The sequence below is a fragment of the Hemiscyllium ocellatum genome, chromosome 8 (assembly GCF_020745735.1).
Source record: "Hemiscyllium ocellatum isolate sHemOce1 chromosome 8, sHemOce1.pat.X.cur, whole genome shotgun sequence".
NCBI classification, from domain to species: domain Eukaryota; kingdom Metazoa; phylum Chordata; class Chondrichthyes; order Orectolobiformes; family Hemiscylliidae; genus Hemiscyllium; species Hemiscyllium ocellatum.
The window spans coordinates 113,590,443-113,604,245 of NC_083408.1; positions in this window are offsets into that span (position 1 = coordinate 113,590,443).

Sequence of the window (13,803 nt, forward strand, 5' to 3'; positions counted from 1 at the left end):
CTGTGATCTGTGGAGTGCCACAAGGATCGGTGCTGGGTCCACTGCTTTTTGTCCTTTACATAAACGATTTGGGTGTGAACATAGGAGGTACAGTTCGTAAGTTTGCTGATGACACCAAAATTGGAGGTGTAGTGGACAGCAAAGAAGATTACCTCACAGTACAACGGAGTCTTAATCAGATGGCTAATGGGCTAAGGAGTGGCAGATGGAGTTTAATTCAGATAAATGCGAGGTGCAGCATTTTGGGAAAGCAAATCTTAGCAGGACTTATACACTTCATGGTAAGGTCCCAGGGAGTGTTGCTGAACAAAGAGACCTTGGAGTGTAGGTTCATAGCTCCTTGAAACTGGAGATGCTGGTAGATAGGATAGTGAAGAAGGCACTTGGTATGCTTTATTGGTCAGAGTACTGAGTACAGGAGTTGGGAGGTCATGTTGTGGCTGTACAGGAAATTAGTTAGGCCACAGTTGGAATATTGTGTGTAATTCTGGTCTCCTTCCTATCGGAAGGATGTTGTGAAACTTGAAAGGGTTCTGAAAAGATTTACAAGAATGTTGCCAGGCTGTTTTCCCTGCGGCTTTGGAGGTTGAGGGGTGACCTTACAGAGGTTTATAAAATCGTGAGGGACATGGATAGGGTAAAAAGACAAAGTCTCTTCCCTGGCATGGGGGAGTCCAGAACTAGAGGGCATAGGTTTAAGGTGAGAGGGGAAAAATTTAAAAGGGATCTAAGGGGCAACCTTTTCACGCAGAGGGTGGTGCTTATGTGGAATGAGCTGCCAGAGGAAGTGGTGGAAGGTAGTACAATTACAACATTTAAAAGGTATCTGGATGGGTATATGAATAGGAAGGATTTAGAGGGAAAGTGCTGGCAAATGGGACTAGATTGGGTTGGGATATCTGCTCGACATGGATGAGTTGGACTGAAGGGTCTGTTTCCCGTGCTGTACATCTCTATGAGTCTAAGAAGCATCTGGGTAAATACTTACAATGCAAGGGCAGTTGGCTATGGATCAAATGCTGCTAAATGGATTAGTGTAGTCGGTTAGCATAAACATGGTGGGCGGAAGGGCCTGTTTCTATGCTGTATGACTCTAATACTCTATGAGAAACCAATCTGGACTTGTCACATAAACACAGTGGTTACCAGAGCAGGTCAGAGGCTGGGAATCCTGTAGTGAGTAACTCTCCTCCTGACTCCTCAAAGCCTGTCCACCATCTACAAGGCACAGGTCAGGAGGGTGATGGAATACTCCCCACTTGCCCTGGATGGGGGGCAGCTCCAACAACACTCAAGAAGCTTGTCATCATCCAGGATAAAGCAGCCGCTTGATTGGCACCACATCCACAAACACCCACTCCCTCCCCCAGCAAAGCTCAGGGTTTACCATCTACAAGATGCACTGCAGAAATTCACCAAAGATCCTCAGACAGCACCTTCCAAGCTCCCAGGCAAAAGTGAGGACTGCAGATGCTGGAACCCAGAGTTTAGATTAGAGTGGTGCTGGAAAAGGCAGCATCCAAGGAGCAAGGAAATCGATGTTTCGGGTAAAAGCACTCCAAACTATCGACCATTTCCATCTAGAAGGATAAAGGCAGCAAATACATGGGAACTGCTCACCCTGCAAATTTCCCCATGACCCTCGATTCCTTTACTGATTAAAAATCTGTCTCTCTGGACTCGGCAAGGCGACAGCGATTCTGTAGAATTGCTGTGGACAGCTCTGCCTAACAGCCAAGGCATACTGGTGTTTTTTGGCATCCTTGGCCAACTTATGTGGTGGAATTATTAATTTAAAACCTTACCAAACACATATTTGTTAATATTTGGGAGTGGGGAGGATGCCAAAGGGAAAAGGATTGAGCAAACAGCAGCAGGGAGGACACTCCCCTGCAACACCTACAACACCAGAGACTGCAGCAGCAGCAGCCTCTCCTGAACCCCCCGGGGACCTGACAGACTCACAGGAATTGGCTGCGGCGATGGAAAGACTTACCTTGAAAGTTGGGGCTGCGATTGAGGAGATCCGTGGGGAGGTTCGTGCCCGGGTCTAACCTATCGCATCCATGCTGCAGAAGCACGAGCAGGAGATGCAGGGCCTCAGAGAGAGGCTGGAGGAGGTCGAGGGTCGAACTAAGGCCTCGGAAGCTGCAATGGAGTCCTCATCCAGTCAGATCCAAATGCTGAAGCGAGAGGTGTGGGCCTTGCAAGACCATATCGACGAGCTCGAGAATCGAGGTCAGAGGATAAGTCTCCGAATTGTCAGGCTCCCTGAAGGTGAGGAAGGTGAGCAGTCAGTCAGCTTCTTTGAAAACTGGCTGCCCAAGTTTTTGGGCCTTCACATGGAGTCCAGCAGGCTGCAGATTGAAAGGGCGTATCGGGTTACAGTGCACAGGTCAGGCCCAGTGCAGCATCCCAGCCCGGTCCTAGTGCACTTCCACTCATATAAGGTCAAGCAAAAAGTCATAGAAGCTTCCAGATCCCTGGGAAAAGATCCGCAGGAGCTGCTGTACAGGGGGTCAAAAATCATGGTTTTCCAGGATTTTTCAGCAGCTGTAATCCAAAAGAGGAAGTCCTTCGGTGAAGGTAAAAAGAGGCTGAGGAACCTGGGCATCCAGTATTCCATGAGATACCCCACAGTACTCCGTTTCAGCCACGAGGACCCAGTTTATACATCTGACTCGGCAGATAAAGCTAAAACCTTTGTGGACACTTTAAAATAGTCGGATTGGCCTGAAGAATATGGTTAATGTTTGTGCTCTTTTCAATCTTTTCCCATGTTTTTCCCTTTTTGTTGTTCCTTTCTTTCTCCCTAATAATTTCCTTTTTGGAAAGGGGGAAAAAAGACTTTGGAATAAGTTGTTCCTTTTTTTTAACAACTGGATTTTCTGATGGGAAATTTTGTGGATGTTCTTTGTTATCTCTCCCCTTTTTTTGTTTGTTCTGTTTCTCTTTTAGTCACAAGTAGGGGTGACATGAAGCTAGGGATGGGTGGAGGGCTCATCCTGACTTTGTCTTTTTTTCTGTTGATTTAAGGATCATCTCCTTGGTTTTTTTTTCTGGCCTAAGGCTGGGGCACCGTCCGGGTTTGAAGGAGCTGTGAAGGAGGGGATGGGTGGGGTGAGTGCCCCCTATGGGCAGGGGGAAGAGTCTTCCATTCAAGGTTCTATAGTCAGTTTTCTTTGTAGCTTTTTGGTAGTAATAGTTATTTATAGTTATCATAGAGTAGTTTTTGTATATATAGTTTTTCGATTCTATGAGTCTTTACTTACTTATGCTCAGCGCTTTGTAAGCAGGGTTCTCCCTCCGAGGGGTTCAAGGATGTCTGAAAGGGGATATGGCTAAGTGTCTTATTAAATGGTGCACCTGGAACATTAAGGGAAGTCATTCGTCTGTTAAAAGGAAAAAAAGTGCTTTCTAGCCTTAAGAGGGAAAGGGTTGATGTTGTTTTGTAGCAGGAAACCCATCTTGATGATGGGGAACACCTGAACTTACAACAGGGGGGTTATGACTGGGTATTCTTTTCATCCTTTACTACTAAAAGTAGGGGAATGGCGGTACTTATCCAGAAAAATCTTCTGTTCACATTATTAGAGCAGGTGAAAGATGAGCAGGGACAGTTTGTGATACTTAAAGCCCTGATACATGGGGAGAAATATGGCATTTTAAACATCTACTGTCCTCCAGCGCATCCCCTCAAATTTTTGATTAGTGCTTTCTCTAAGTTGAGTGCTTTTGGAACATGACATTACATCGGGGGGGGGAGGATTTTAATTGTCGTTTGGATCCGACAGTGGACAGGTTGCCTTGTAGGCCCCCAACTATTTCCTCACAGGCCAAGCAGGTGGTTGACTTATATAAAGAGTTGGGGCTAGTGGATATTTGGAGATGTCTTCACATTTTTTCAAACCCACATAAATGTCACACGAGGATTGACCTCTTTCTGGCTCCCTTGGCCCTTCTGGATTCGATTATGGGTTGTAACATTGGGAATATAGCTATCTCTGGTCATGCGGCAGTGTATTTGGAGGTTAAGGCCAAGAGTGAGGGGCTACATTTGTGGCATTGGCGTCTGGACCCTTTTCTCCTTAAGGATTCCAAATTTGTGGACTACCTTTTGAAGGAGTTTCAGGGATTCTTGACTATCCACTCAGGCACGGCTAGTAGTCTGTCTATGCTATGGGAGACTGCTAAGGCCTTTGCTAGGGGATTAGCTATTTCCTATTCGGCTAGCCGGAAATGACAGAAGGAGGAACAGCAGCGTCTACTTGAGACGCTGTTGAAAGCCACAGAGGCAGCACATTTTGCGCAGCCCGCGGTGACTAAGCTACAGCGGATCACAGCCCTTCAGGCTGCCTTGAATTCAATACTGACACAAAACGCAAAGAAAGAGGCTGTTCGAATATGGGGATAGGCCAGGGAAGTATTTAGTGTACCTGACTAGGAAAAAGCGTGCTCCTTAGTCCATTGCTGCAATCAGAGACAGCACCGGGGTCCTTACATACGATGCTAAAAAGATTAATGAGGCTTTTCAGAGGTTTACTCTGAATTGTATCGGTCTGAAGGTTGCAAAGACAGGAGGGCTAAAATGGAGACCTTTTTTAAGAACCTGGACGTCCCAGGAGTAACCTTGGAACAGGCCTCTCTCCTTAATGCCCCCTTGACAGTTCAGGAAATACATGAGGCAGCTAGGCAACTTCAGAGTGGGAAAGCGCCTGGCCCTGATGGTCTTCCGAGTGAGTTTTATAAGGAGTTTATAGGGATTCTGTCAGGGCCGATGTTGGAGATGTACAATCACTCCTATATGTATGAATGCCAACCACCATCTTTGAGAGAAGCTAATATTTCCTTAATTCTTAAGAAGGGGAAGGTTCCTGAGGATTGTGCCTCATACAGGTCCATCTCTCTATTAAATTCAGATTTCAAGATTCTGTCCAAGATTCTGGCGCTGAGATTGGAAAGGGTGTTGCCCTATATTATTAAAGAGGACCAGACAGGCTTTAGAAGGGGCCGTAGGTCCTCTAATAATATTAGAAGGTTGCTGAATAAGGTCCAAGTTTGTCAGTAACAACCGATTCAGGGGTTGGTGATTTCCTTAGATACAGAGACAGCATTTGGCTGGGTGGAATGGCCGTATCTTTTTTCTGTCTTAGAACAGTTTGGGTTGGGTGGGGTCTTTGCTAGGTGGGTGGAGGTTTTATATCACCACCCTCTGGTCGCAGTCATCACCAACGGGGTGAAGTCTGGGAATTTTACGATTGGTCGGGGTAGTCGGCAATGCTGCCCCCTCTCACCGTTGTTGTTTACGGTGGTGATAGAGCCGCTGGCAGAGGCTATTCCTCAGAACGTCCACATAACCGCTCCGGAAGTGGGATGGAGGGCACATAGATTTTACTGTATGCGGGTGATGTCCTTCTGTTTTTATCAAACCCAATGACCTCCGTACCCCATTTGATACAACGTACCAATTCATTTGGGACTATTTCAGGATATAAGATTAACTTTGCAAAATCAGTGGCTATGCCTTTGGGGAACCTTCAGGATGTGCCAGAAGTTGAGGGTGTGCCCTAAGTTCCCTTTTAAGTGGTCACTGGCAGGGCCCCGGTACCTGGGCGTTCTTATTACCCTCAGGGTTGATCTGTTATTTCGGACTAACTTTGCTCACTTGCTCGACAATATTAGGCGAGATCTCCAGAGGTGGGAGGCTCTTCCAATTTCATGGCTGGGCAGAAGGTCTCTCATTACGATGAATGTTCTTCCGCGTTTGCTTTATCCCACACGTATGCTCCCTATAATGTTTCCCAGGTCAACGCTGCAAAAGCTTATGGGGTGGTTTGGTTCCTTTGTCTGGCATCGTGGGTGGCCCTCATCAAACTTACTAAATTGCAGTTGCCTCAAGGAGGGGGAGGAGTTGATCTCCCAGACATCAGAAGGTATCAATTGAGTTCGCTGCTGTCCTTTGTCTGTGATTGGGTCGGTAATGATCCAAACTCAATATGGCTGGATGTTGAGGCCTCCCAAGCAAAGTGCCCTCTTATTAACCTGTTGTTCATGGATAAGATGAGGACAGTTATGGACCATTGCCGGAACCCCATTGTCATTAGTACAGTCAGGGCATGGAGGGTGATGCATCAGAGTGAGGGTTGTTTATCCAAGTCTTCACCACTTACACCTATAGTTGGCATGGCCAGGGTTCTGACCAGGGATGATGGTCTCAGGGTTCAAACTACGGGCAGCGAGAGGAGTTTCTAGTTTGGGAGACGTGTTTGAGGTGGAGGTTATGATGTCTTTTGAGCAACTGAGCCGCAAATACGGGTTGCCCGGCAGAGACCTTTTCCATGTTTTTCAGATTAGGGAGTTCATCCAGAAGACGACAACACTCCTCACTAAGCCCTATCAGCCCAATACAGAGAGGTTACTGCTACGCTCCACAAGCGGTCAGTGCCCTCTATCACCTGCTGGGTGGCAGGGCCTGGCAGGATATTAACCGGTTATGAGAGGTCTGGGAGCAAGAGCTGGAAGTGGAGATCTCTTCTGAAACATGGGAGAACATATATGAGAATACTCAAAAGATCTCAATCCATAACAGGACATGCGCTATGCAGTCAAAAGTTCTGCACAGGGCTCATCTGGCAACAGACCGTCTGGTCAAGTTTAAAAAAGGAGCATCTTCAGTGTGCCCCAAATGTAAAATGAGTGTAGGTACTCTTACCCCATTGCTCCTGGACATGCCACAGATTCCATGTTTATTGGAGCGCAGTGGCGGGAGAGATAGGGAGGGTATTGAGGACTGACGTCAAAGTAGACCCGATATCTCTCCTCTTAGATCTACCGAATTTACCATCTTTAGACAAGCATGGGAAGAAACTATTTAATATTCTTGCATACTGTGCTCGGAAGAATATTCTGATGAAGTGGGTGTCTGAGAATCCGCCGGGCTTGCTGGGATGGCAGGCATTAATTATGGAGCACATTCCCTTGGACTTTTTCACAAACACAGTGCACCACATAACAGACCATTTTTATAAGACAGGGCAGTCCTACATGAGTTATTTGGAAACAGATTTGTCAGTTGTCTTAGTAGGGCATTTGTTTAACCAGGATGGTTAGATTTGCAAAGTCCTGGGCCCTGGAGGGGGTCTCTTGGGTGTATATACAATGCACGCATTCCTCTGTTTGGGAGCTTTGCGCCGAGCATAGCTGTTCTGTAATCTGTGGGGTTTTTTGGGGTTTTTTTTGGTGTTGCTTTGCACAGTGTTAGGGTTTGTTTTGTATTACAGGCTAGGTTAATAGTTAGGAGACAGTAGTTGTACTATTTTTGTGTTTCTTTTCTTTTTATTATACTGATATTTGTTATTGATTGTATTTTTCAATACTTTTATATGTTTGTAAAGTTAAAAAAATTTGCTAATAAACATAATTTACAAAAAAAATCTGTCTCTCTCAAACTTGAATATACTGAATGACCCAGCCTTGACAGTCCTCTGTGATAAAGAATTCAACAAATGCATTCCCGTCAAAAGAAATTCCTCCTCATTTCGATGTTAAATGTATGATCCTTTACTCTGAGATTCTGCTGTATGGTGTTACTCTTCCCACAAGGGGAAATAACCCTCCTTTATCTGCCCTGTTAAGTCCCCAAGAATCCTATATGTTTTGATATGGTCACCTCTCATCCTTCTAAACTCCAAGGAGTACAGGCCCAACCTACGCAACCTCTCCTCACAAGATAGTCCCTCCATTACTCAGATTAACCGAGTGAATCTCTAAAACCAGTAAATCTTTCTTTGAATAAAGGGGCCAAAGTTGTTCATGTATTCCAACTGTTTTCTAATAGTGACTTGTATAGTTTTAGCAAGACTTCCCTAACTTTGTTCTAATCCTTTTGAAATAAAGGCCAATATTCCATTTGCCTCTCCGATTACCTGATAAACTTGGGCGCTAGCTTCTTGTAATTCGTGAATCAGGACATCCAGATCACTCTGCGCTGTAACTTTCTGCAGTCTTTCTCCATTTAAACAATATTCAGCTCCTCTGTTCTTCCTGCCAAAGTTCATAACTTTATACTTTCCCCACATTGTATTCCATTTGCCATAGTTTAGGTCATTTGTGTAACCTTCGATATCTCTCTGCAGGGACTAGAAGGATTTGGGTGGGTGCGTGTGGGTTAGAGAATCAGATTGGTCTCTGTCTGAGGAAGGGGTCTAATCTGGGGAGAACGGTGGTCAGGGATCTGGGATGGGGGTCAGGGGAAAGTGCGTTTGTTGATGGGTCTGTGGCCAGTTTAATAGCGATCCAATGTTTTGAGTACATTTGTAATCCTCTAACGTATCCTGGGTGACATTGGGTTTGAGTGAGCCCAGAGCCCTCAGTCCTGTCAGACTTTCTAATGGACTATTTTGCAGCTACACAGGAGTTTGCCAGAGGAAAATTCACATTCCCAAGCCAGTCCGACACACTCATTTATGTCTTGCAATCTGCAGGCCCACGTAACATAATCCCAGTCTACGGTGCTCAGAGCTCGGAATATCAGAACACTGTGACTATAAGACACAACACAGCAGGCAATGATGGTCAGAAACTGAATTGGAATTTTCCAACAGCGCTGAGGAATGAACAGAAACTTTAATATTTCATTGCAAACACTTGATGTGCTTTTGGATGTGGTTTTTGGAGAGCCCTGGGACTGAGAGTTTAGCTGAGGAGGTGGAAGTGATGACATCAGTCAAAGTGACTGCGTCAAGTGGACTTTTCCTGTTGATGAACATTCTTGCATTCTGAATCATGCATTTTAAAGGACGTTTATTAAATCAAAACAAATTAGTTGTTTAAGTTAGCAGCCAGTCACCTCATAGTGCTATCACTTCTCAAATGTTGAGCAAGGGGTTTCAATACTTTTAGAAATGTTTGAGTCTATTTTTATTTCTCTTTGTTGAAATTATAACTCATCAAACTCGTTCTCAATGAATGATCTCAAGATTAAAGATCATTAGAAATAGGAATGAGAGTTGGCCGTTCGGCCCTCAAGCCTGCTTCGCCATTCAGTAGGATCATGGCTGCTCTTAACATCCCTCATGTCCACTTTCCTGCCTTTTCCCTGTAACCCTTCACTTCCCCAACTGATCAAAGATCTCTACCTCGGCTTTAAATATACACAATGACTGTGCTCCCCATCAGGATGGAAGTTTATAAAGAAAGATTACACCGCGCCCCCACCCAAATGACACAACCATTAACTCTGTATGGTTTAGACTGGCTCAGTGGGATGAATATTGCCCTCATCGGCTTGCTAGGTGATGTTGTGACACCCCATATGGGACTTGAAACCAGACCTCCTGTCTCAGAGGTAGGGACAACACTGATGTAATGCGAGAGCCCAGTGGGTACGCTATACAAACAGGGGGGCAGCGTTGTCAGAGGGTGTGGGGTTGAGTAGATTGCTGAAGGTTCTGCCTAGTCCAGTGGCTGGTCAGTGCTGAGAGGATCAGGTGGAGCTCTCTGTGTGTGAGAGCTGCTCCCAGATACCCCTGCAGCTTGCAGTCTGGTAAAGCACAGGGCCCTGGGCTGTAACTTTGAGTCATAAACCCCTGGGAAAGGGGGCTGTCGGCTGGTCAAAGATGCCTAATGCCTAGAATCGACCCACAAATGAGCCAAACTATGGCAAATGGAATATAATGTAGGGAAAGCATAAGGTTATGATCTTTGGCAGGAAGAATAGAGGAGCTGAATATTGTTTAAATGGAGAAAGACTGCAGAAAGTTACAGCACAGAGGGATCTGGATGTCCTGATTCACGAATTACCAGAAGCAAGCGTCCAAGTTTATCAGGTAATCGGAGAGGCAAATGGAATATTGGCCTTTATTTCAAAACCAGGAGTGGCCTGACTCCTGTTAACGTGATGGTGAATCCTAGAGGATGGATTTCCAGAGTTTGTTCCTGAATCCAAGAGGAGGCTCCACAGTCCAATCTGGACCAAGGTGTAGATTTTACATTCAGTCCTGGGTGAAAATTGGGATTCTAGCATTCCATCCTCAATCCAAAAGGGGGTTTGAGAGTTCAAGCACGAGATCACAGAAGGGATTCCAGAATTCTTTCCGAGATCAAGTGGGGGAAGTTGAGAGTTCAGTGCTGAATGAGAGAGTGATTTTCCAATCTGATCCTGAAGTGGTGGTGAAATTCTAGAAGTCAGTCCAGATCCGGAGACGAGTTTTTGGAATCTTTTAGATCCCAATCAGATTCAACCAACTCCCTGTGATTGAACAGAACGATCCATTAAAACAACAAGCAGCCGATATCAACGGGATGCCTCTCATTTTCACGGAATTTTGAAAACTTTATTGTAAAAAAAAACTACAGCATTTAAACAAGTACAAGAAAGAAACGTTTCATTTCAACAGCGAGAATTATCAAATAACCACGTTGTACAAATACATCGAAAACATAGGGAGATCATCGTTAGCTAATACTAAACGGGCAATCATTCGGTGAAATCACTAAATGATCTCTTGACCCTAAACTCTTCAGACAATCAGTCGAGTAATTCAGGTGCTCAAGAGAATGTCTTTCTCTCAGAATAATGTTGCTTCCCTCCACCTAATCCCTAAGCTCCCCCTCTCCGATTAAGCCAACTGTGAATTCTCTTGAGTTCCTCCCCTTTTCACCCACTCCTGTACAATTCAGCACACTGCAAATGCAAAAAGAACATTCCAGAAATGGGCAGTTCCCTGCTTCAGGGTTACAGATCTTCAATAGGAGCAGTCCGCGAAAGGGAATGCCAAACTTTCGCAGCTCTCTGACTGATGAATCAGGATCCCATTCAAACCCCTGACCCTGAAACCACAATGGTCACAGTTCTGGATTCCTCAGCCTCCGGATACATCCTTCAAGTGTCTACACCATCAAATCCTCAGGGGAGTGGTGTTTCAGTGAGACCACCTCTCATTAGCCACATCATTGGGCAGTAAAGATAAAGTCACCAGCGTCTTACCAGTCTAAGAGCTGCCCAGCATTAGGTATAGGCCAAAACATGTCTACCTTTGTGTCTGTGATACCCTCAAGAAACAGAAAGAGATTGAGGCCTTATAATAAACAAGAAGTTACCTCCAACAAAAGATCTTTTTTATTCACTCAGGGGACATGGACACCATTGGCTGGGCCCAGCATTTATTACTCGTCCCTAATTACCCCTTGAGAAGGTAGGGGTGAGCTACCTTCTTGACCCACTGTAGTCCATGTGCTGTGGGCTGACCCACAATGCCCTTAGGGAGGGAATTCCAGGAGTTTGACCCAGTGACACTGAAGGAACGGTGATATATTTCCAAATCAGGATAGTGAGCTGAGCTCAAGGTCAAGCTCAGACCTTGAAGTTGGGCTGGGGCTGTTTTCCTCAGGGGGAAGGAAGGTGGGGGAGTTTCCAGTCGGCCTGTACAAGATGATGCCAGGATTGGATCCCATGAAGAAAGAGAAGCTGCTCCCATTTCTAGATGGTGCAGGGACTCAGGGGACACAGCTTCCAGCGAGGGATATGTTTGTGCTCCGGGTGGTGATGACACGTCCCCTGCTGGACGTGGAGCTGCACAATGGTTTCAAAAAGAAATATAAAAGGAACTGAACTGGCAGATTGGGACTGGATCGATGCACAGCGAGCTGATGTGACCACAATGGGACAGCTGGCTCGTGTGTGTGTGTGTGTGTGTGTGTGTGTGTCTGTATCTGTATTTATATGTGTGGAGAGGGGTATGTGCGTCTATGTGTGTTGTATGTGTGTGTGTGTGTGTGTATACGTGTGTGTTGTGTGAGAGACACTATGTGAATGTGTGTGTATCTGTGAGTGTGCATGTATTTGTGTGTGTGTTTGTGAGTGTGTGTGTCTGTGTCTGCATTTATATGTGTGGAGAGGGGTACGTGTGTCTATGTGTGTGCGTGTGTGTGTGTATGTGTGTGTATGTGTGTATGTGTGTGTGTGTATGTGTATGTGTGTCTGTGTGCGTGTGTATGTGTGTGTGTGCGTGTGTATGTGTGTGTGTGTGTTTGTCTGTGTGTGTGTGTTTGTGTGCGTGTGTATGTGAGTGTGTGTGTGTATATGTGTGTGTGTGTGTGTTTGTCTGTGTAAGTGTGTTTGTGTGTGTGAGTGTGTGTGAGTATGTGTGTGTGTCTGTGTGTGTGTGTGAGTGTATGTGTGAATGTGTGTGTGTGTGTGTGTTTGTAATGATGCTATGAACCTCAGTTTGGGTCAGTACACCTTCTAGCCAATTGGGGCTTAATTTTATTGAAATGCAGTTCAACACAGGAGATGCTGCTGTCAATGGGTGTACAGCAAGATCCCAGAAATGTTAATGTACTAAGGAAGAGTGGACACATTCTGGAGCGCTGGTTGTGGAGGGATACCCATTGAGGGACTCCAGAGACAATGAGAAACCCTCAGTATTTGTTCAGAGCAACAACACCAGTGAGAACAATAGGAGAACAACAAATGCAGAGTGAGTTACAGAGTAACACAGAGTCATGGAGAATTACACAGAGTCCCTAAAAGAGCTGAAGCCAGCAAGTGCAAGGCAGATGCAACCAAGGTCTCAGTGACCATAGTGGAAGTTGGTGGGTATTGTCCAGGGCACTGCTGAGGGCACAGTTGTTGAAGTATACGTAGTTCTGATCTTCTCATTTAAAGAGGGATCTAATTACAATGGAGGAAATTCAGAGATGGCTCCTGGGATGGAGGGGTTGTCAGAAGAGGATAGGCTGGAGTCTGTGTGAATGAGAGGTGATCTTCCTGAACCAGCTAATGTTCTAAAGGGGATGCTGAGAGAAGGACTGCACTCATGGGGAATCGAGAACAAGGAGACACTGTTTCAGGGTAAAACATTGAATTTCCTCTCTCAGAGAATCATGAAATTTTGGTCAATGACATCACTGACTGATTATAGCACAGGGAGAAGCCATTAGAGTCTCGCTATACGGTTAGGTCACTGGGTATCATCCCTTTCTCTGCAAGTGATTATCTATATATTTTTTCAGAAAGTCTCTTTGAATCATACAGTACAAAAGAGACTCTTCAGCCCATCCAGTCTGTCCCACCAAAAAAAAATACTATTACCCACTCCCATCCCACGTTCCCGCATTCAGCCCATAGCCTCGAACGTTACGACATTTCAAATGCTCGTCCAAGTACTTCTTTAAAGGTGTAGGGTATCCCACCTCAGCTCCCCCTCCCAAGCACGGTATTCCTGACCCCCAACGCCCTCTAGGTGAAAAAGGTTTCTCCTCAAATCCCCTCAAAACCTTCTGCATTTCAATTTAAAGCCAATCCCTCCCCCCTTGTTATTGGCTCTTGTATCAGGGCTGTAGTGACTGAGTGATTGTGTGCATTCAGGATCAAGGTAGGCAGATTTCGGAACCATTGTCAAGAGAGATGGTGGTGATGGGGGATGGTGAGAGGGTGTTGGGGAGGTAAGGGACAGATAGAAAAGTGAGATTGAGGCCTGGATCTGATCAACCATGACCTTATTAAATTGTGTTGGATGGGCTGAATGGCTTCATTCTGTCTCTTCCAGCCTGAGGTCACACAAAGTAAAGGAAATAACACGTTCAGAGTCACTCGAAGTCAACAAGGACCGTTCCTGCAGATTAGCTTCAATATAGTGTACATGTGTGTCTGCATGTATGTATACGTGTGTCCATGTCTGTGTGTGCAGTGTGTGTATATGTACATGTGTGTGAGATAGTGTGAGTGTGTGTACATCTGTGTGTGAGTGTGAGTGTGTGTGTGATGAGTTAATGTGTGTGAGAGAGTGCACGTGTGAGAGT